The sequence below is a fragment of the Ambystoma mexicanum genome, chromosome 8, assembly GCF_040938575.1.
Source record: "Ambystoma mexicanum isolate Mex_15411 chromosome 8, UKY_AmexF1_1, whole genome shotgun sequence".
Classification (NCBI taxonomy): Eukaryota; Metazoa; Chordata; class Amphibia; order Caudata; family Ambystomatidae; genus Ambystoma; species Ambystoma mexicanum.
In genome coordinates, this window is record NC_090929.1 from 382,033,836 (window position 1) to 382,058,334 (window position 24,499).

General features: G+C 44.3%; 1 protein-coding gene across 2 annotated transcripts in view; it reads left to right on the top strand.

Moving 5' to 3' along the window:
- Positions 1-24,499, top strand: part of TMEM203 (transmembrane protein 203) — a 72,618-nt gene that overhangs the window by 28,910 nt on the left and 19,209 nt on the right. The gene's annotated exons all lie outside the window — the stretch shown is intronic.

The following is a 24,499-nucleotide window of genomic DNA, read 5'->3' on the forward strand; positions in this document are numbered from 1 at the left end:
TACTGAGTAATATGATTGTGAATTACATGTCTGAGAGTTGTATTGTGAAATATTTAACGATTCATGTGTAAATAATAAGAGTGATCAAAGACATTTTCATTGATGATTACTGTGGCTAATTAAGCTGGTGATTTCTCCATGCTTTGAGCCTCAGTTTCACTGTAATTCAAATAAATATGAAAGAGCAGGCTTAAAATAGAAATATGGAAACATGATTTTACCTGATAATTCAAAATGTGAGGCTCTTCTTCGAATTGTGTGCTTTTCTGACTTTGTGGCACCTAATGGATATGTCGTATTTGACTTGTAATCAATTATTTTTTATTTTTTGGGGATCCATTATCTAAAAGAAAACATTGAAAATATGATGCTGGTGGAATATGGGAAACATGAGCATATACAACCAATAATGCATCCACCATGAAGGGTACAAAAGGTTACTTAAATACAGGAATGAAAACAGGAAGCCGTCACAAACGCCTCCCACCCTATACTCTACCACAATTCCCTGCCTACTGTGCTGGATCCTATGGATCCCTCACCAAATCCCTGACTAAAGTCTCCTCCCAGGTGGCCAGGGAAAGGCAGACACTTCCTGATCCTGAGCTTGCAGGTGGTGCTCTGCGGGAGGATCACCTGGGAGGAGACAAGGCTCAGAGGTGAGAGGAACCAATGGGGTCGAGACACAGTATTTAACTTCCTCTGAGGAAGACAAGTTACAAATGCCAAAGTACCTAATTGCTTGTTGCCACAATAATCTAAATGTTCCACTTGTTGAACATATAAATGTAGGTAAAATCAGCCAAAGCTACAGTGGTATAAAAGAGAATACTCATTGTAAAGCCCCTAGAGCTCAATGGTTCCCTACCTCAAAAGGGGGTAATGGAAAGATGTCTGAATAATAATCACAAAAAGCCTAGAACCCCTTAATCCTCTTTTCAAACAAGAATGGTCACTCAATTGTATGAAATTCCTTCAAAAATGTTGCAGAAAATAGAAGGCAAATCAGCAAAGCACAAAGAGCAAGAAAAACTAACTTTGTTGCAAGGGATTTCAAGTCCAATAATTCCCTCATTACTGGGACGAGAAGAGGGATGGCAAAGAAACACCACTGTGGGAGTGATCTCCTAATTGGTGTGAATGACCTACACCTGAAGGGGACTGAGAGGCATAAAAAGCCCCCTCAGGTGCAGGCATTAAGAGAGAGAAGAAGAGCAGCGGAAGAGGAAGATGCAGCATGGGCCTTGGTTGCAGCTCAAAGGGAAATCTGTGGCGAGAGAAAACGCCAGGACTACTAGTCCTGGTCCTAAGAGAGTCTTTTCCATTGCCTCTACCTGTTGTAGAGGTCGTTTGCCCAGTGACCTTTCATTGTGAAGAGTTTGTGCAGCAGGAAGCAGCAGAGGGAAGTGTTCCCTCTTCGGAGGTTTCAGGTGGCTGGGTTGCACCTGGCCCTCTCAGAAGCAGAGGAGGCTCCGTTCCTGAGTGGCGTGAGCGGAGGAGGATCAGAGGAGGCTATCCACCTAACCACAAGGAGCCACTAGTACCAAAGACCTGTGAAAACCAAGCGAAGTGTAATCGAGCGACTTACCCGGTGAGTGCAAAGCTTGCAAGTGACTCTGGAGCTCTCAAGCACTGTCTATGTGCTTGCGGCAGGCCGGTTCATTTGCGAGTGTATGAAAGCAGCAGCAGCAGCAGTAACTTTGAATACTGAACTATACAAAACCAACAAAAGTGGTGCCTGTTGAAATTAAATGGATGTATAAACAAGCGCATGACAGTATGGAAAGCCCAAAAGCCCCAAGGGAAAGCGTTAAACAGTCTAAAAGCTACAAGTAATAACCAAGCCAAGAGTGTATAGTCAATCAACAATACCAATATAACAAACCACACTCAAGGCCAGAGAGCAATACTGGGAGGCTTAATGATTGTGAGACTTACTGCTTATGTGCTATGAAAGACAGATCTTATGCTGATAGAAACATACATAGCCAAAGCCGAGACAGAGGAAAAGTGAGACTATCTGTTTAGCATTATTTGTTTTTTGGTACAGAGGGGAAAAAAGGTGACAAACAGGCTGCCCTCTGGAGAAGGTTATCCAGAGAGAGCGGAGCATAGTTGCCAAGAAGTCTTAAAGAGGACCAATGTGGTTTCTTGTTTCCCCACAACTCGTTTAAAGTTTTATGCTGAAGAAGCCCAATGAAGGTGTTGTTATTCTAAGTTGGAAGTTACCACTGAAACACTTTTTTCTGTTTTGTTGTTGAAGAGGTAGACAGGCAGGCGAGTATACCTGTAGGGCAGAAGTTGTTCTCTACAAGAACCTGGCAAAAGAATGAGCCAGGTACTAGTTGATGCAAGTGCTGAACTATGGTTCTAACAAAAATAACTCATACTGATTAGTGACATTTGAAGAAGAATTGTAAGAGCTGGTTGAAGAAAAAATACAATTCTCTTTGAAACCAAGATAGCAGTAAACCATTTGTTAGGCAGAATTATATGCAGTACCCTTTGGGAATACCACACACAATTAAGACTACAAGTGACAATACAAATTCACCTTTGGTACAAGCCTATACTACACAGTGTAACTAAGGAGGGTCTCCTGACTGTAGCTTTCCATATCTGACATGATTAATATTGCTTTTTAGTGATGTTTTAGCCTTGTGGTTAGTTGATCCAAGGTAATAGCAGCACTCTTAGTGTAATCACTATACTTGATCCTCACCGCTATACACCAGTGTTAGGCAGAATTATATGCAGTACCATTTGGGAACACCACACACAATTAGGACTACAAGTGACAGTACAAATTCACCTTTGGTACAAGCCTGTACGACACAGTAAAGTGGTAGTGATGGCTGAGCAACCAGACTTATCTCAAGAGTAAGTGAGCAGTATCAAATAGTTACACAAAGGACAGCAATTACTATGATTCAAACAAACACTGACTCAAGGTTTTCAAGTAAAAGAATATACATTTATTTTACTCTTCAGTTGTATAACATTTCACTAAGTTAAAGCAGTTTAAAAAGCACACTCTTAATACACCACTCCCAATAAGTTCCAGACAAGTTAAGCTCACAAAATGAAGTGGGAGCAAAATGGCACTCAAGCAATTTAAAGGAGAGGGAAAGACAAAGTTAATGGTAATTGAACCACACCAACAGGTAAGTACTCAGGGCAATTGAGCAAGAGGAACTACAGTGACAGAATCAGGTAAAAAAAAGCTTAGGGCCAAAGTCATTAGGTCAAAAGTCTTTTGCTCAAGATCACACAGTTCAGGGTAGTTCGTGGTAAAGTTTGTGCCACGAGTTCCGGACGGAGTTGGCCAGCAGAAAAGTTAGTTCGAAGAGAAGGACAAGCCCTCGGATTGGGGAAAGATTTCACACTTTCCCAGCGGCTGGACGAAACAAACAACCGATTTGCACAGTACCTTGAAACAGAGAGGGAGCTGTAGCTGAGGCGGACGTTCCTGGTAGTTTCTGCAGGCTCACGGTTCCTGAAGCGACTGTCGGACTGACAAGAAGTAGGAAGACTGGAGGGTCCTGCACTACGCAGGGAAGAAACCAGCAGCAGAGCAAAGCAATGAATAAAAAATAGGGTAGTTACCACTGCCACCAGCCCAGACTTGATGAAAAGGGAGCGAAACAGTGCTCCAAGTGAAACAGACAAAAAGGGATAAGAATTAACCCTTTCCAATACTCCATGTAAGATGAGGTGTACTGGCTATGTGCTTTAAAGAGACTACATAAAGTTAATGGCACTTTACATGTTTCTCAGACAGTAGTCGGGTCCAAGAAATATTGAGTCAGTGGGAAGTCTGAAAGACAACCCTGTGTCACTGCACTGGAGGTGCTGTGTAACATAAAGAAATGATGCCCATGGAGTAGGTGAGGCTCCAGAGCCCAAGGTCACACAAATGGTAAAAACACACACAGCAAAACACATGTAAGAGTGGGAAAAAGGCTCACACTCTTACCAGGTGTATGAAAGCAGCAGCAACAGTAACTTTGAATACTGAACTATACGAAACCAACAAAAGTGGCACCTGTTGAAACTAAGTGGCTGTATAAACAAGCGCATGACAGTGTGGAAAGCCCAAAAGCACCAAGGGAAAGCTTTAAACAGTCTAAAAGCTAAAAGTAATACCCAAGCCAAGAGTGTATAGTCAATCAACAATAGTCTAGTGTTAACCCTGATGGAAATACCAATGAGGGGATTTGAGGGGGGCGTGGCCTGGTGAGCATGGAGTAAGGAGGTGCTAACCTGCAGCTCCGGCCGAGATCCTGTAAACAGATCCTGCACTGGCGGTTATACAACGCCACAGACAATACTAAAGACATCCAAGAGAAGCCAAAGGGATTCTACACACAACCGCAACAAATCCAGAAGAAATCGGACTCGAAAAGGAGGTGCAAAACTCTGTGTACTACTCCCCCCCCCTGGGTCCCAACAAAATGGCGGACGGGACCCGGTGCTGGAGATAGAAGAGGGGGAGGGGCAGAGCAGACCCGACTCAATAGAACGAGAAGCAGCCTGAGAACGCCTGAATACAGGCAGAAAAAAAACAGAGCTGGACCGGCTTATTAGACGCTCAGCGGTGCAGACCGGGCTGATATAAAGGAGCGTTCCTACAGCTCCACTACAGCGCTGTCTGTAAGCCTGCCCTGAGCGGGCCGCCCTGAGGAGCAGAGGAATCAGCAGGACCCCTGGCGCCAGGGGGGGGGGGAGAGAGGACTGGCGCCAACACAAACGCTGAGGTGAGCGGGGTGAAAAGCGCAAGCAGTTGCACTACGCGGGGGATGCGAGGGACAGAACCATAATAGGAACGCTAAACTGGCTAAGTGAGATAAAGATTAGAAAGAGCACACATACGCTCATGCTTGATCCTGGACCCGACCAAATGGCCATAATCCCAACGGCCATGCAAAGCGAGTAATCCTGAACCCACGAGCTAATATTGGAGAGGACACATAAACATACAGGGGACACGCTACAGAAGAGCGAGACACTATGAGTACTGTGCTGCTCCTAACAAACCTATAGCCTGGAAAGTAAACAACGGCCTGGCACTAACACCATTGATGTGCAGGCCTAACCTGGGGTACCACCACAGCCAAACAACGCATAACTTAAGGCACAACTGAGGAGTGGTCAAGACAACGCTGATGACCCGATGGGAACGGAAGATATTGGTAGCACCCAACCATTAGCAGACTAACATAATAACGCCAGGCTGGAGGGATAAGGAACAGGAGACAGACCTCAGCGAGCAACACGCAAGACGCAGATAACCCAGAACACCTAGGCTGGGAGGCTGCTGACACTAAGTTGATTAGATCTGGGAGCGAAGCCAAGCCCGGAATATTGCTTAGAATTCCTGGCAAGTCCACAACTGAAACGAAACACACAGCTATCATGCAAATAGAGGACGCTGAGCACACCTCCCCAAATACCGTCCCTAGACAAGGCCTCTCCAGACACCTACTTGCGAATTGCCATGTCACCATCCAAAAACAAAGGGAGGGCATCCATAATGGACTCCTTTGCCGCAACCAAACCCCGCTCACCAATGGAGTTAACGACGGCAGAGCCTGAGACCCAGAGAAATGAGGACGGTGGAAAAAAAGGACCACCAGGTTCTGGAAGCAATAGCTGCCTTAAGAACATTCATTGACACAAAGATAGACGAAGTAAAAGCTGACATGCAATTGATGCAGCAAGATGCATGCAACCTAGCAGAAAGTCACTACTGCTGAAGCCACGCTACAAGAGACGACCGAATCCATGACCGAACTAAAAGCTAAGGTGGCGGAGCTAGAAAAGAAAGTAGCAACGCTGGAGGCAAGGTCTGAGGACGCGGAGGAACAGGCTAGATGCAGCAACATCAGAATACTGGGAGTACCTGAAGGACAGGAAGGGCCAAATACGACCGGATATGTAGAATCACTACTACAACAAGAAATAGGTGCTGGCCGGCTGTCACAGGGATTCGCGGTGGAAAGAGCGCACCGATCCCTCCAGAAAAGACCACCACCGGGCTCATATCCCCGCCCGATAATAGCGAAAATACTCAACTTTCAAGATAGAGAGGTGATACTCAGACACTCGAGGGAAGGAGGAGTGATAGAACGAGACAACTCCAAAATTACAATATATCCTGATTACACAACGGCGGTGCAGAAGGCATGTACAACTTGAGCAATGGATGGAGGCCCATATCCCGATTATATAGCCAACTATCGGATAGACCTAACCTTTGCAGCCTAACCTTGAAAGAGAAATGCGAGAAAGACCTGACGACTAGCATACCCGAAAAGGAATGGGAAAGAGCGCCGACGTCCCCGAAAGAGGTGTCTAGGAACACTAGATTCAAATTAATCCAACTGAACATCCAATACAGGACCTACATGATATAATATGATATGGCATTTATAACGCGCCTATACACAAGTGTTTCAAGGCGTGAAAATGACCCCGAAGCGATTAGCTGGGTTTGGCAGGCACCCGAGTTCAAAATGCCCACGATGCAGTGAGAAAGGTGCTGGCCTACTACACATGTTCTGGGAGTGCAACAAGATACAGACTTTCTGGACTAAAATAGAAAATACTTGCAGAAGAGGGGGTATGAACAGATACACCTGGACTCTAACGAAAGCCTCCTGGGAACATACCCTCGCCTGAGCAAACACAAACACCTGGTGCAACTGATGGACCTAGTTTGCATACTGGTCAAAAGGGCAATAGCTATGACGTGGAAATCGACTACAGGCCCAAAATACGAGAAATGGAGTAAGAAACTGGAAAGATGTGCAGAGGCGGAGACCGCAGCCTGGGAAAAGGGAATGGATAGATCAGAGGGTGACATCAGTGTCACGTTCGAAGCATGGAAAGCCCTACTAAGAGACATGTTCCTGCCGGCTGATGACAAACCACCTTGAATTCATAAACGGAACCCGTAATGCAAGAGCTGCGAAGCAAAACTCACTTATGGAACTACGCCATTGATGTCCCCCCTCCACCCCCCAAGACGGAGCAAACCACTCCTGCACTTCCTAACTAGGAACCTAGAAGAAATCTCGCCTGAGAATCGAAGGCAGTTTGTGTTAACGTTATATGTTTGGTTTATTGATGCTCTGAAATATCCAAAATGACAATTGATACAGGCTGCAATGAAAGAGCTAATTGTTGTATAATCCAAACGGAAATAAAAACATTTTAAAATAAATAAACAAGTGAGGTGGTTCGAACAGAGTGCCTGCAACATAGGGCCAGTGGGCCCTCATACCTTGGCAGGCTGGTCACACCAGTGTGCTACTATGGACAGTTTGAAACTGCATTCAGGCAAAGCATCCCCTAAGAGCAGCTGACAGAAATACCATTTACTTGGATAGCAACAGCTGTTTTCACATTAGATGTATTCTGTAAGGTACTTGAATTACAATGTAAAGAAACCAGCTTCCTTCATTTAGCAACTATTCATGGATATTGAGGAGGGTTTTATTGCGTGACACAGAGATGTAGCTTGGGAGTGACAGTTGCCATTCAGAGGATGTGCATTCTAGTTTGCCTTGGTCACCAAGTTGGCTAGGAACTGCCCTGGTGGGGGGATATGCATGATCCTCCCAATGATCGATGCCCTGCCTTTGATCTGACTAACACATGCAAATGCAGTACAACGTATGTAGTTACAATCATCAGGGTTCTGCCATGGGGGTGTTGTATGATATCCTGCATCGCCATGGCAGAATGATGGAAGTGGTGTACGGAAGTCTTCAAAACATCAGGCAAACTAGAGCAGGGGAGATTCTTGCAGTAAGAAAGTAACATCTCCAGCTACACTGCACCTGTTGACTTTCTTAAGAGCTTCATGATCCCTCTTGGCTTTTCCCAATGCATCGAGTATTCCCTGGCCTCCAGATTTAAGGCAGCAATAAACTCCATCATAATTTTCCCCTTGAACGAACTGCACCTGATCATTTTGTATTCATTGTTCCGTTAATATCGGGCAGAAAAGTAGGGGGCACATACACTGTAGAACGTATTATACCCACACACATGTGTTATGCCAGGGTACATTATGTTGCAAAGGAAAGTAGCTTGTGACTACTACCCTAAACGTTTTAATTTCCATGAAAAGTATTTGTGAATTCTTTAACACTTCGCAATTTCATGTGTACATGTTTTGGGCTAGTTGAACTATTTAATGGTGAGAGCAAATGCGCTGGGGAAAAAGGAGAGCTGAAAAGATGGTGCGTTGTAAAACATTTACTCCAAGTTGAACGTTAAGTAACGGGTTGTTGTAATGCGTAAGCGAGCCTTCCGATTTCTCACTTGAATGAACTACATCTTTACACCCATACCCTGCCTTCAGCATAAACGTTGTGTGTGGACTGGATGAATATTTTAAAGGGTGAGGGAAGGAAACGGGTTATTTTAAAAAGTGAACAGAAAGTTAAAGTGGGTGTCAAACTGCTTTATATTGACTGTTTGAAGATTAGAAAGTGCTACCATGGGGATGCAGAATATCATACAACACCGGTGCATCCACATTCATTAAAAAGCTAAGGATTACACTTATTCCGAACGGCATTGCTTGAAAATGGGTTTAATCATTATGTTTCTTGTATCAACCCAAAATGGAGAAGTGCCATTGAGGGAAGACGTGCAGGCATGAAGGCAAGGTTCACCGAGAGCCAAAAGGTAAGTCTGGGGGCAGGGAGCAGGGGGTATAAGACGATTGAGGGAGGCCATGGGGTTTTGCCACACAAAGAGCAGGATGGTGGAGGCAAGGAGCTGAGGAGGACCAAGGGTCACTTATGCAAAGACCAGCTCTTGTCAGGTACAGGGGGCTGAGGGGAAGGGAAATGGGGGTAAGGGCAGGGGAAGAACATGAAACAGCTTGTGAGCAACGAATGGTAAGCATACAACAGGGGAGCAGAATATCGTACGAGACGAGATCCCCATTGCAGATCGCAGAGCTTACCTTGAGTCAGGAAAAATACAATGCTTGCTGTACACTTTGGAAAACTGCAAAAGAAGAAAATACAGTAAGTAATGGGCACGGGCAATGTACAAAAGAAGAAAATGAGGACAACTGCACAAGTTATATACGCGGGCGCTGTAGGACAGCGATGGGCAGGGGCGGATCTACAAAGAAGATCACTGGACAATCCCAGGAACAGAGCTGTTGAGGGCGGGCTATCCCGTTATATATTCATTTCACGCTGTATGTATGGCTGGAGCATCTGTGCGTGGGCGGGGTTACCACTTGCTCATCTTCCGGAAATCCGAACATGCCATACCCACAGGTGCTGCATATGTACTCCTGGATGGATTCCAACTGAATTGTCTGTCAAGGAACTGGAAGTTAGATTCCATACACTCATATGGCTTTAATATGAGTTTGGTGGTATTAGATATGGTAATGCCACTAAACTCATTTACGTTACCAGTGCCTGCATGATTCAGTCATGTGAATCCTTCTATTAGTCCCCATTTTGGAGTGCCATTGGACTAAATGACACCTGTAATTAATACATGTGGATATTACTGCAAGCAATAATGCATTTGTGGGAAGGTAGCTACCATGACACAGAAGCAAGTCTCAGGAGGATAGCTCAGGGGCAACGTGCTCGCCTTGGAAGCAAGACGACACTGAGCAACAAAGGTTCAACCCCCGGGTCTTCGCTTAGAAACCTCTGGGTATTAAGCACGGTAAAAATAACCAATAAAATGAAATAAATAAATAAGTGATAAATTGAGTTTCGGTAACAAAACTCAAAAGTGTGGCAGAGCGTGGAAACATCCGGTACTGGGGTCCCAGGGCTGCTGAGGTTTATAGCGGTAGATCCAAGGGACGTAGTGGAAGTTAAGATCCATGATGTGTGTGGAGGGAGGGGGAAGGACAGTGAGGAGTTCGTGGAGGGAGCTTACCTTGCATGCTAACATTGGCCCTTTTGCGCTATGTGAGTGTGGGGGGTGTCAGGTCTGGACTAGGCACAAAGGTAACTGGGACTCAGGACCTGCCATAATTTATGTTTTTTGGAAACTAGTAGGATTTTGGGCTTGGGATTCACTTCCACAACAATCATAGTCAAAACGTGACCGTTTTTTCCTGCACACTTTTGCGGTTTGGTGTTTCTTCCTGATAAAATCAAATGCATATATATACTTTTTAAAAACATGTTTATGGGTCTATGTAAATAGACTCAGTGTCAGCACTTATTAAAGATTGCAAGCTACATCTACAACCACACTACAGAACATCACTTAGGTATACACAGGCCCACTATCTGGAAAATGGCAACACTATCATCGAGAACAAGGGTCCGGCTAGGACAAACATGAGCAACAAGGCACCTACACAATGGAAGAACATGAATCACAGAGCTTACCTCGAGGCGGCAGAGAAAATATCGTGCTCGACTGCAAAAGAAAGTAATACAGTAAATTATGAGCACGGCTGTTACAAAGAAGAAAATACTAATACTAGAAGTGCGTACTTTATGGGCACGTGCACTCGACGAGAGGGGCAGAGCTAAGAAAACACAGACAAAAATGAACACCAAGACACCTACAAAATGGGCCATCTTTACAAAATGCAGGCAATAACATTAATGACAGAGCTTACCTGGAGGCAGAGAAAATATCATGATCGACTGCAAAAGAAGTTAATACAGTATATTATGAGCACGCAGGGCTGAAGTCGAGGGTACACGCGGTGGGACGGAGTCCACCCACTTTTTTCGGAGGGTGGACTCAGTCCCCCCCCCCAGCAAAAATGAGAAACATTGAGTATATTCTTTGAATTTAGGAATCAACACGAACCTCGGGGCTCAGAACCAGTCTTTACGTTCGCAGGGCGGACACTTCACCACTGCACTATAAAACCTTATGAAAAATAACAAACTACTAAAGCTGATATGTTCCATTTCAGTAGTGCATGTTCTAGGGAAAACTGGTATTTGTTCTTGAAGTTTAAAACATGCACACCTTTAAACATTTTCAAAAACACTATTAGAAGAAAATATCCTCTCTTGGTTTTGTATGTTGATTTCTTGAAAGGCAAATGCCATTCGTCCTGTGCAATTTGGGTGGATATGCAAAGCCAATTCAATGTATTGTGCATTTTTCACCTTAATATGCTAATTTCTGGCGATGGCGATGTCGAATACAATTGCATTTTTTTATGAGTCCCACTACTACTTTCTTTAGGACTTGACCCCTGTGAGCACGGCTGCCTGAGTACTTTGGGCACGTGCGCTCGAGGAGAGGGGCGGAGCTAAAAAACACGGACAAAAACTAACACCAAGGCACCTACAAAATGGGCCATCTTTACAAAATGCAGGCAATAACAGTAATGACAGAGCTTACCTGGAAGCAGAGAAAATATCGTGCTGCAAACTGCGAAAATCCGTGAACAACTGCTACAGAAGAAAATACAGAACAACTGTGTAAATGATGGCAGGGGTGGAGTTACAAGAAGATCACTGGCCAATCCCTGAACAGAGATGTTGGAGGGCGGGCTGTAGGCGGGCTATGACATTAGCTTTTCATTTCGGGCTGCATGTATGGCTGTAGCCATCAAGTGGGCGTGACTCCGAAGATTGCCGAACACTGCCTCCCACAATCTACCATGGGAGGCAGGATAGCATACAACACCGGCATAGCAGTCGAGGACACTGCCCTCCATTAGAGACTGTCCTGAAATGATCCGTTCGCCGACTCGGTATAATGTAGATAATTATCTGGTTTATTGTAACAAGGGAGTCCCCAGGTGGGGCGGACTTCTCACTGCAAACTGCGCTCCGTGTATGATTCTGGAATGAGCATTCCAGAATCATACACAGATGCGCGTGCTTCAAAATATAGAACTATTTACATGTTGTGACTATAATACATCATAACATCTCCCCATCCACTTTCTTTACATAGGTGACAAAAGTAAATATAACAAAAATGCTGCAACCACAAAAAAAGATTGATTAGGAAACTAGAATATGGAATCTAATGGAATATTAGTATGATCTAAATGGAAAAATAGAGCAGGCTATGTGTTGCAGAGAAAATGACATAATATAAACAAAGTATCTGTATATTTTGTAAAGGATATAATCAACTGCGACTGCACTCTTCACGAATAAAGATGGTTCTCGGGTTGCCCCACCACCAATGTTCAGTAATAAAATCTTGCATGCAATTCCGCACAATTCTTCTCTTCCTTGAAGACAAATGATTGTTCCCGTACATCTCTCCAGTAGGCCTTTGAATTGCATCAGTATACTCCGCAGTATCAGCATTTCTTGCATGTATGACATCATCACATGACCACTTCTTGCCATCCGCTAGAAGTACTGACTTCCCTGAACACTCCACCACTTTTTGGGGTTCCCGATATTTTGAGTCCCCTTTCAATATTTTCTTGGGTTCCTTTTATTCTGATCCAATCTCCTTTCTCAATCTTGCTTTCTACCACATGTGTTTGCCTATCATAATGTTTCTTGTACTCCTCTTGTCTTTTTTTTTTACCTTCCTTACGATTTCCTCCAAATTGATTAATTTCTCTATTCTTTTTCAACACCAACCAAGCAGGTCTGAGTGTATTTGTGGCTATTCTCCCTCTTATAAGAGTGAAAGGTTCTTCCTCTGTTGCAGAGTGTGGAGTAACTCCATGTGTTGAGCGCCTCCTTTGAGTGTCTCTTTCCATGGTAAACTGTTAGCAATCGCCAGTGGAATGATCCCTTTTTATAAACCGGTTCATTCTTTCCACTAAACCATTTCCCATAGGATGATACTACAATGTTGTTCTATGCTTGATGGCACGCTCTTTTAATAAGTTTTGTATTTCTAGTGATAGGAATTTAATTCCATTATCTGATATCAATTCTTGTGGGTCACCTTCTCTGTTGAAAATATCTTGCAAAAATGTCATCACCTTGGGGGCCGTAACGATGCCTTCAGCCACTCCACACTCTACCCACTTAGACGTATAATCTACCAACACAATGAAATATATCCTTTAGGATCCAAGCATTTCATAAGGGCCAGTTATGTCAATAGCCAACTTGGTCCATACCGAGCTTGGTATCTCCAGAGGTTGTAATGGCATGGTTCGAGTCATTTTCCCTTTATCGTTTACCGCACATGCAGTGCAATCTTTAACCAGAGCTTCTAATTCACTCCACATATTAGGCCACCAGTAAGCTTCGCTAACCCTTCTCTCTTAGACTTCTTCCCACATGACCCTCGTGAGCAATCTCCATTATCCTCTTTCTCAACATTACAGGTGGGATTATGCGATCCCCTTGTTAAATACATGTATTATCGCTGGAAATTCATCTTTTATCTTTTCCCACGACTTGATGCACACATCCACATCTTTCCAACCATTCTCAATTGCTCTCCTCAGTTGCCCTTGTTCCACATCATCCCTCAACGTCTTGATCCAATCTTCCTTTGAGAAGCTGGGATATATATCTGCTATGATACATTGCGTTCCTTGTTCTTCTGTTAAATCATCAGTATTAATGTGATCATAATTCTCAGAATTACAACATTGGTCCTTCCCGGGATATATTTCACTCTAACATTGCATTGCATGATGACTAATGTCCACCTCCTTATTCGTGGAGATGTCAAATGTGGGTTTTTTTGAGTTTCACACATAAGTGAGTGGTTTATGATCAGTCTTAAGATCTACGTGAATACCCCAAATAAGTCCTTTTTAAAATGTTCCAAAATCCATTTGACTCCTAATGCTTTTTTTCTCTGCCCCTCTCAAAATTTTGGAAGCAAACGCAATCGGAACCACCACTCCTCACTGCACCTGCTCCAAATCACCCCCCAAACCAACGTTGCTGGCATCCACTGAGATCATCGTCTTGGCGCTATAGTCAAACATTTTGAGGGTTGGTGCCTTATTGATTAACATTTTGATTTTATTAAACTCCTTTTGCATTCTTCAGACCATGAGAATCTTGTGCCTTTACACATCAATTCCCTCATCTGTTTTGTCTTGATCTACACATTTCGAATAGTATTCCGTCAGACCCAAAAAACTCTGAAGCTGATCTTTATTGATTGGATCTGGAATCTTCAGAATTGTGTCCACTAAAGCTTCCTTTGGTTTTATGCCATCAGCATTTATACATTGACCCAGGTAAGTTAATTGTTTTTTTTTTTTAACATTACATTTCTCAATGTTGAGTGTGAGGCCTTTTTGTTGGATAACTTGTAGTACACCTAATAACTTTGCATCATGTTCATCCTCCGTCATCGCAGACATAAGTATATCGTCTTGGAAGTAGTGTACTCCTTCGAGGCCATTAAATAGATGATGCATCAACCTCTGAAAAACAGCTGCTGCTAACGCTAGCCCGAATGGCATCCTCTTAAACCTAAATGCTCCTAGTGGTGTAATAAAAGATGTGAGATGCCTAGATTCCTCATCCAGTACCACTTGATGATAGGCTGAAGATAGATCTAGTGTCGTGTTTTTTTTTTTTTGTTTTTTTTTTTTGTTTTTTTTTTTTTTGTTTCGTTATGGTGAGCATTTCTCCAATATTTGGCAGTTGGTGTCGATCTACCCAGATACTGCTGTTAAGGTCTCTCAAATCAACACAAATCCTAATCGACCCATCTGGTTTTTGTACAATTACAATTGGTGATAACCATTCAGAACTCTCAATCAGTTCTTATATCCTGCTCGCATAGTCTCGTTAACTCCTTCTGTATTGCTTTCCTGGTGCCGATCGGTATGTTTCTTACTTTGTGAACTACTGGCTTAGCACCTCTTTTGATGCTTAAACCTTTTTAAAGTGCCGATGTTCTCCTTGAATACTCTCGGAAAGCTTCTCGCTAAATTTTCAGTGGTGGCACAAGTGTTTTTTGTAATACTTAAAATAGGTACACTTTCACCTGGATTTATCCTGATCCTCAGTCACCTGTTCCCACCATCCAACAATGGAAAACCCATTTTCAGCTACGTACAACTTGAAATAGGTTCTCCTTCCTTCAAAATCCAAATGTACCCATGTATAACCTATAATGTTAATGGTTGCTCTTACTTTTGTTAATTGCAGATCCTCCATTTTTCCTTTTAAATCTTTAAGGAATGTCTCCATGTCCACCATAGTATACGGAGACCCAGTATCAACCATAACTTGCAGCGATATACCATTGATGAACATAGGAACCCATGGACCCACAATGCCTTCAGTTGGTGTGAAAGCTAAAATGTGTACTTCCTCTTCAAATCCATTTGTAACTGCTAGTAGGCTACTTGGACCACCTATCTCTTCTAATGCTTCTATACTTGTATTACTTCTTCCAAAACGACCACCATTCTTCTGCATACTGCTCATGGAATGTGAATTGAATCTGCCTCTTCCTCTAGTGTTACGGCATACTTTACCAAAATGTCCAACTTGACCACATCTCTAGCATTCAGCAGAACCTGCAGGACAATCCTTTTCTATATTCGTGTGTTTATACCATCACATTTGTAGCACCTGCCTTGCATCCTGTTCGTGGTTTCTCTCTCTTTTCTAGCACCCATACCAAAATCAGTTTTGACAATTTTTCTTACAATGGCAATTTAAGGCCTCCTCATCCTTATGTTCTCCTTCATGCATATCTTGCACAGACTTCACTACACAACTCTCTGGCTTGTTCTGTATTTCTCTCATGCACTTCTCTCCCAGTTCCATTGATCTCGCTATTTCAACAGCTTGTTCCAGCGTCGGGTCCTTCGCCTGCCATAAGCGTTGCTGAACGGGGGGGGGGGGATCTGCCACATGTAAAACTAATTGGTCTCTTAAATATTTGTCTGCCACACCAGTGAAATTGCACGTCGATATGAGGCCTTTCAATGCAGCTATATAGGTGTCAACACTTTCCCCTGTATATTGTTTCCTTGAGGAAAAACCTATATCGCTCCAAAACAATGTTGGTCTAATTCCCAAAATGTTTTGTTAATTTTGTCATTGCTGTCTCATATTTCCTAGCGTTGCTGGCATAGCCTCCAGAACCCTCCTGTGTCTGTTAGGTCAGACAATGTCCTAAAAATCCTCAAGGCTTCTGCACCTACACAATTTAACAACGTGGCTTCCTACAAGTCATCATTGTATTTGGCCCCTCCAATTGCCCTTAGATATATTTGAAAACTGCCCTGCCACTGTTCCGAAGTGCATATTGGATTGCCTGGATGCGCCAAGAATTGCACTGGGGCCGCAATGTTCTGCATGTTGTCCTTGTATACACTCCTTATGAAAAGATTATTCCGACAGTTTGTTTTGTTATAGTTACTTCTTCATAGGAATCATTTATACAGGTTTTAGACAGAAGTATTTATTGCATTGGGGCCAAAACGTCTTGTACAGTAGAGCTTGTCAATTCAATAAAACTATTTTTTATTTATTTACATGTGGGCATTTATTGGCAAGTGTCTTTATCCAGTTAGTCAGTGAAGAAAAAAAAAACTTGTGCTGTGGCTTTTATTGTTTGTTTGCCACCTTATCACACCATCAATCGGCATTAATATCATACGAGTAACGTGTATATGGTCAGCATGGCAACTGGGGCTGGGAGTTTCAAAGTGGCGGCATGTAACATACGTTTCTTGAGGTGATTTACTCTAATTTCAGATCACTGTTGGCCACTGGAGATGCGCAGAATTCATAAAATGCTGTACTGTCGAATGACTGTTTGTGTAGGTATTTTCACAGCTTTTATTTCTTTTTTTCCACTGCCTCACTTACCAGAAGTCAAGATGATAATGTATCTCATCAGAATTGATGCTCGAACTATCGTAATCGGCCCCTTTTTATTCGCGGTTGGTTTCGTTGGTACAGAGGCACTCGGATCGCGGCCTTGTGAAAGCGAACAGCTCCTCTTCGCCAATTTGTAGTGAAATTATACGTTCGCTGACTCTGCATAATGTAGATAATTATCTGGTTTATTGTAACAAGGGAGTCCCCCAGGTGGGGCGGACTCCTCACTGCAAACTGCGCTCTGTGTATGATTCTGGGATGGGCATTCCAGAATCATACACAGATGCACGTGCATCAGAATATAGAACTATTTACATGCTGTGACTATAATACATCATAACAGAGCCCCATCCCACCTGGCAGGGCCGGCATCAAGGACCAAGCAGGCGTCCATGGAGTTGCAGCTGGCCAATACCTGCCGAGCCTCTGGAATTTTTTCGGAGACTCCGGAATTTTAAGCATTTCTCCGGGTCTCTGGAAAAGTCCCTTGAATCTCAGGAATTTTGAGTTTCTTTCCGGGACCCGTCATATTCTCCACCTGATTGGCTGTCGATGGAATCCAATGGATTGAAAGCAGCATTATGTCGGCTGTGGCGCCACCTTCATTTTGCTTTCTATAGCATTGAATGAATTGTTTTCAGTGCTATGGCAAGCAAAATGAACGTGGCACTGCCGCTGTAATAATACTGCTTTCAATCCAATGACATGGATTGAAAGCACTATTATTACAGTGGTGCAGGCAGTGGGCACGAACATTTCGCGCTGTTTCCAGCGCCGCAGCTGAAATAATGCTGCTTTCAATCCATTTCATTGGATTGAAAGCAGCATTATTCCTGCTGCGGCGCAGTCTTCATTTTGCTTACTAAAGCATTGAATGAATTATTTTCAATGCTATAGTAAGCAAAATGAAGGCTACAACAACCGAGTTTACCTTTTTGACAGGTGGGCGGGGCATGTGGGCGGAGCCGTGTGCAAATGGGGGGAGTCTTGTGTGGCTTTGGGCGGGGCATAAATCTCAGGAATTTTGTTTTTCAAATGTAGGCAGGTATGAGCTGGCCGTGTGGTATTGTCTTGTTCAGATGGACTTTGTCGCAGGGAGCGCAGTGTGAAGCATGACATTGCGTTTGGGTCCCGTGTCTGGTACTCTACTTCCACTGTCTCCGCCGCACCAAGCGACAGCAGGCGAGGCAGATCGAGTGCGAAGGAGACAGTCAAAGAAGTCCGCTCGCACGGAAGAAGGAGAGCTGCGAGGGAGCTGTACACGGCTGGCAGAGCCCAGACCGCTTCACCGCCCGTGTATGCAGTGACGCGGAGGGAGCACCTTGCGGAAGAAACCCAATCAGGCAAGTGGCAAGATTGGGAGGAGAGCCGCGAGGGAGCCGTGCGAGGACAGGCAGCAGAGCAGGCTCGCGAGCTACGAACGAGCCGCTCACAGCTGCTAGTGCGCTCGCTCCGCCCCTGCCGCCGCGTGCCAGCGCACGCGGCTCTCAGCTGGTCCTAGCGCGCACAGACACGCGCTGCACCATATGCCTCGGAAAACACTTCAGGGAACTCCTTGGTCCAGAGGTCATCTTCCACTTCCTCAATGGATATTGGCTGGGAGGCATTTGCCTGTATTCTTACACCCAAGCTCTTTTGTTCTTCCCATCCTAATAAAGAAGCTCCCTTGTTCGTTACCAAAATGTTGGCCTGACATTCCTTTGTAACTGACAGATGCCGAAAATTCCCCCAAGATTTCTATCGTAGATTCTCCATATCCACATGCTCTAACATTTGTGGGTTTAATTGACCCTTCACCCTTTTTCAATATGTTAGGGAAAGTATCCCTCGAGATTATGGTCCACGGAGAACAAGTGTCTACTTTCATGACTAAATCTCGCCCATCAATCAGAAAAGTGTCTGCTGGACCTTTAGCCTCTCCTGAGATGGCTGAAATTTCAAAAACAAATTTGGCGCTTGGTTCCTGGGTGACTGATACTTCTTGAATATTGTAATTTCTCCTGACCGATTCTTCAATGTTGGACCTGTTCTCTATTCTAGGTTCGAGGAAGCTTATGGGGTTAGCTTTACATACATTTGCAAAGTGTCCTCTATTCTTGCACTTAAAGCATTCAGCAAATTTGGCAGGGCACGACGGAAAGTTTGCACCATGTCTGGGGTTGCCACATCTGGTACATGCATTTCTCGCAATCCAATTCCCTTTCTTTCCACTGGAAATGTTTGATCTTTTCTTCTGGTCTTTTGTACAGACTGACACGGTAGTCGGATTTTGTTTGTCACCCTTTAACTCCTTAACATACAATGACGTCTGTTCGATGCTCCTTGCTAATTCGAGCGCCTCATCCAGTTTCATGTCCTTGGCCAGTAGTTTCTCTTGGATCCTGGCGTTATTGGTGCACCTGAGTAACTGATCCCTGATTAGAGAATCAGTCAGGTGCTCAAATTCACATGAGTAACTTAATGATCTTAAGCAGGCCACATATGATTCAACCGACTCAGATTGTTCTTGCACTCGCTGAAAAAAAAGCTGACATTTTTCCTGGGCTCAAAGTGGTCCTGTAGTTTTTTGAGGGCCAATTCATATTCATCAGTATCACCTGCCTCCAACATGTGTTCTCCCGTCAACCCATCAAAGATCCTGCGTCCTTCTGTGCCCAAATTGTGAACCAACAGAGCCTTTTTGCGAGCTGACGAAAATCTGTCACCTCCCATTGCCACTAAGTAATTTTCAAATGTATCCTTCCATTTGTCCCACCTGAGTGGGGGACGGCCAGGTTCATTGAGGAACGCAGTAGGTGGAGGAATTGATGCTGCCATGGTGAGTAAAAATTTGCAGCTATGTGTGTGTGTGAAGTGGCAGAAGCGGTAATTTTGAACACCATATCAAATTAAAAAATAATGCGCAACCAGAGATACACAAAGTTAGACAAGTGCCATTAAAGATGAGAAGTAAACTTCGGGAAGAATTAAATGACTTGGTGGATAAAGGAGTAATTGAGCCAATGACAGCAACAGAATGGTTATCGCCGGTTGTACTAGTAGCCAAGGCAAATGGAAATTTAAGACTATGTGTAGATCTACGGAGCCTCAATAGGAATATTGTTGTAGAGCGACATCCTCTGCCTAACATATCGGAGACTCTTTCCACCCTGGGAGAACCGAAGGTATTTTCCATTATTGACTTGTCAGCGGCATATCATCAAGTTCCGTTGTCCAAAAGTTGCCAGCATCTCACAGCATTCATCACTCCTGAAGGGGTGTTCAAGTACAATCGTATGCCTTTTGGGTTAGCTTCCGCTGCCTCTGTTTTTCAAAGCGTGATGGAGGAAGTGCTTAAAGGGCTAAGGAAAGTAACAGTGTTTCAGGATGACATTTTAGTGTTTGCCGAGAACGAAGAAGAACACAATGAGATTTTGAGGGCTGTCCTTGTCAGACTCGAATCTGGTTTGACTGTGCAAAGAAAAAAATGCAAGATTGCAGTTAGAGAGGTAGATTATTTAGGCCATAGAATTTCTGGTGATGGTATTACTCTGAAAAAGTCCCTTATTGATAGCATCAGCGGTGCTCCCCAACCACATGACAAGGATCAGTTGCGTTCCTTCTTGGGGCTGGCGGAGTACTACCACAAATTTGTAAATGGTTTTGCCACCATCTCCGCTCCGTTAAGAGAGTTATTGAAAAAAATTTGTAAATGGTTTTGCCACCATCTCCGCTCCGTTAAGAGAGTTATTGAAAAAGAATATGAAGTTTGTGTGGTCGAGTGAATGCCATGAAGCTTTTAGGAAAATAAAAGAATGCATAGTACAAGCACCCTCCTTGGGAGGGTTTGTGTCGGGAAGAAAAACTGTGTTGTCGGTTGATGCAAGCAATATGGGTCTAGGTGCAGCTCTGTCTCAGGTAGACTCTGGTACGCACCCATTAGACCTGTTAGTGTTCCGGGTGAACCCTGGAAAAAGGTGGCGGTGGATCTGATGGGCCCGCTACAGAATTTGGGGGAGAATCTCAAATACTTAATAGTATTAGTAGGTTATCACTCAAAATGGATAGAATGGAAGGCGATTGGTGAAGCAACGACGGCCCAAATGATATCATTTTTTGAAGAAACATTTTACAGGGAAGGCTTTCCCACGGAATTGATTTCAGATAATGGTGTCCAATTTTGTTCTGACAAGATGGTGGAGTTTTTCAAAAAGTTTGGTATAAGGCACTACAGAACAGCACTTTATCAACCCACGGCTAATGGGCTGGTGGAGAGGGCAAACAGATTTGTAAAGGGAGGCTTACAGTTGGCCATGGCGGCAGGGTTGGATTGGCAGCAAGTGTTGAGGGAAATGGTTTGGAACTACTGCACGACGCCCCACACTGTTACTAAAGTCTCACCTTTTATGTCTCTCAAAGGCAGGCAGCCAGGTACAAAACTCTGTCCAGGGTGGCTGGATCTGGCCAGGAGTGTGAATGTTGACAGGAATAAAATTGTGACACTTATCAGAGAGGCCCAAGATGCATACAAAGAAAGGTTTGACACTGAAAAGAAATCCAAGAGTTTGGTATGGAGAGAGGGTGAACTCGTGAATGTAAAAAACCCCAGGTTGTCCCCTAAATGCATCGAGAGCAAATGTATTGGGCCTAAGAAAATAGCGGTAGTAAGAGGGAATGTGGTCATAATGGAAGGTGGGGAATGCTGGTCCATGTCAAAATTGGTGAAATGTAATAATGGTCAAGCTGTAGAGGATGGAGAAAATAGTGAGGGAAATGACAAGGGACAACGAGTTAAGTGTATGAATCTGGAGGCGTGGGTAAGAGTGTTCAGCAAGATACAGATGCTAGTACCAGTACGGAAAGAAGGAGAGGTAAACCTTCTTGGTTGCGAGATTATGTGCTACAGTAACTTGGTGTTATTGAAAGGGGGAAGGTGTGTTGAGTTTACTGATCTGGGTGTTATTTAAGTAGGTCGTACTTAACAATGATCTATATGCATATATAGTTCTCAACGTGGAATCAGACCAACCACAATATTCTGTTTATGTATTATACTTAAGGTTCCAATTAAGGCAAGTGTATTCTTAGAGTGTTATGGTTTGTGAGTTCTGTGTTTAGTTCTGAAAATATTCAGTTGGGTACTGCCTCTCCAGGTGGTGCCGGCTGTCGCTTGTAGCAGACTTAAATAAACGAGTCTTTAACCTATGAACCGCTTGGCATCCACTTTTTAACAGACAGCTCCACTAGCAATAGCCCAAAGTTTTTCTGACAACTCTGCGCCCAAGTGTGGAATGCAACGTTTCCGGAGGGCATATTTTTCCTGCATCACATGTGACAGAACTGATCACGTCATCATCCGTGGCATTGACGTGTCTTGGGGAAGTACTGGAACGTAACCTTGGCGATGTTGTCTCGGAACAAGGAGCATTTCCCATGGAGTCAGATAAGGAATGTGTTTCAGTTTCACTTGCCAGTGAGCAGAGGACAGCTTCGACTGGTCTGATGGCGCTGGATTTGACAAGTGTGCCTTCTGAGGCTGGTGGCAGAAGTGATGCAGCCCAGAAGAGGAAGACCTCTGATGAGAACTGCCATTTCGGCGATCTTTGGAAGAGGTCATGCTGGCATCGATGCCCTATCGGTCAGGTAGATGGGTGTTTTCACGACAGCTTTTGTGAGGGCTGTCGTGTCCTGCTTCAAGCTCTGAGAGGATTTGATCTGAAGCTGTATGACCTTTACGTTGCAATAAACAACCTGACATTTGTTGAAGACTCATTTTTGGGGGGGTTTGAGCCGGTGTGCGAGTTGTCGACTTCGCTATTGTGACCTCAATTGTCTGTTGTGTTGTCGTCGGGCCTGTAGTGTGTGTGTGTGCGTGAGAGTGTTAATGTTGTGGCCCGTACTGTGTATTACAGTGTAGGATGACTAGGAAATGTGATTCATGTATAATTTAGATTATCGTTTCTTCTGCAGGTGTGAAAATAGACTTGAGGGTGCAGGGTGTAATACGTGATGTGTTGCATTGCATATTATGTTTTGCCTAATCGTTTCCCCTCGCAGGTGGGGACAGATTATTGGCGAAAATGTATGTGCTCATACTTAATTAAAACTTATGTTATTTTCTTTTCAGGTGGATGGGCTTGAGGGTGAGGGGTCAATGTTTTGGACTCTGTGTATTGCGGTCTGTGCCCTGTTTGTGGTCTCTGCAGTTTACTCAGCATGGAGGCAGAAAGTTGTTATTCCAATGTCAGGCACGTGTGAGTTCGGAGAGCACGTCGGTGTGTGAGGTGACTGTCGTCGTGTAATCTCAATGAGTTGGAGCTGTGTCATAACCTCAATGTATAAGTTGAGCGAGTGTGGTTAAGTGAAGCGTGTGTGAGTTTGAATGAGCATGTCGGTGAGTAGGCTGTGTGGTAAAATGTGCGTCGTGTATAACTGGTGGCGTTGGTCAGTAATGGGGGGGTGCCCCTTCTGGAGTGGCTAGGTGCTGTATTGGGCGTTATGTGGCGTGGTAGTTCGAGAGCCCCTTAGGGGATTTGTGCTGAACGCCGGGTGGGTTCGGCGGTAGTTGCTAGCATTGTGGTGTTGATTCCTTTCTTGTAGATGGCCAGGTGGGTCTACGCTAATTTAGTTCAAATGTGTTTAGTGGGGTACCCCAAGAGTTTTGTTTTCTCCGTAGCGGAGGCGGGATACCGGCCGGGTCCTGTCCGGGGTACTTCGAGTTTTTATTAGTTCAACATTGGTGTTTTGGGTTTTCAAATCTATGGTGGCGCACCTTTTTGGGGTGGCGTTGTTTTGGTGTTCTGGGTATTGGCAGTTGCCTAGGGCCACGTATGGGTTATCTGTTGTGTGGAGTTGGGTGAGGTGGTGTTGTGAGTTGTTTTCCCTTGTGGGGGTAACGTGTTGCGTGGCAGGTCCTGTGCCAGAAGCAGGTCGTTTGCTCAGGGTTGTGCTGGGATGTGCTTGGGAGTGGCAGGCCTAAGGCCTTGAGGGGGAGCTCAGGGTGGAAGGGGTGTGTGCGTGTTGGTTTTCATTGTTTAGTAGTGGTATATTTTTGGGATGGTCTGGGTGTGGCGGACCCATGTTCCGAGGGGCAGCTCGGGACTGGTGGATGTTCAGTTTATTTTTTTTAGTCCTCGATGGTTGGGTTTTCAGTAGTTTGTTGGTGTTGGATAGTGTTTGTGGTGAAGTGATTTCGTTAAAGGGAGGTCTGGGATAGTGACTGTTAGTGGCATTATCTAGAAGGGTGCTTTATTGGCCCAATTGTTGCTTTCTTTTCATCACTGTGTGCCTTATGAGGGTGTGTGTAATGATAGTGACAGTTGGATGTGTAATCTTGAAATAATTATTCCTTGATGGCCAACGGTGGCCATGTCTACACTGGTGGTGTGCCTTTTGGGGGGCGTGTGTTTGCGGGTTCGGGTGACATGGGTGTCACGGTTGGTAGAGTTGCATCGGGGTGGTTGCTTTTATTCATTGCGTGCTGGCCACACGTGTGTAATGAGAGTTGGATCAGTGTGGTGTGTTTCCTTAACAAACAATTGACGGGGGAAGATGAGTAGTGATGATATTGGAATGCACGTGGGCATTCTTAAGTGTACAGTGCGGGTTGACGTACTTAATATAAGCAATACAATGAAAATAAATAGGCTTCAGCCACAATACCCCATTTAAACACTCCTATTGTTTCAGTAATACCAAGGCACCCTAATGCCAATCAGGTTCTGAGCAGTACTGTGGGATTCCTTTTTAGA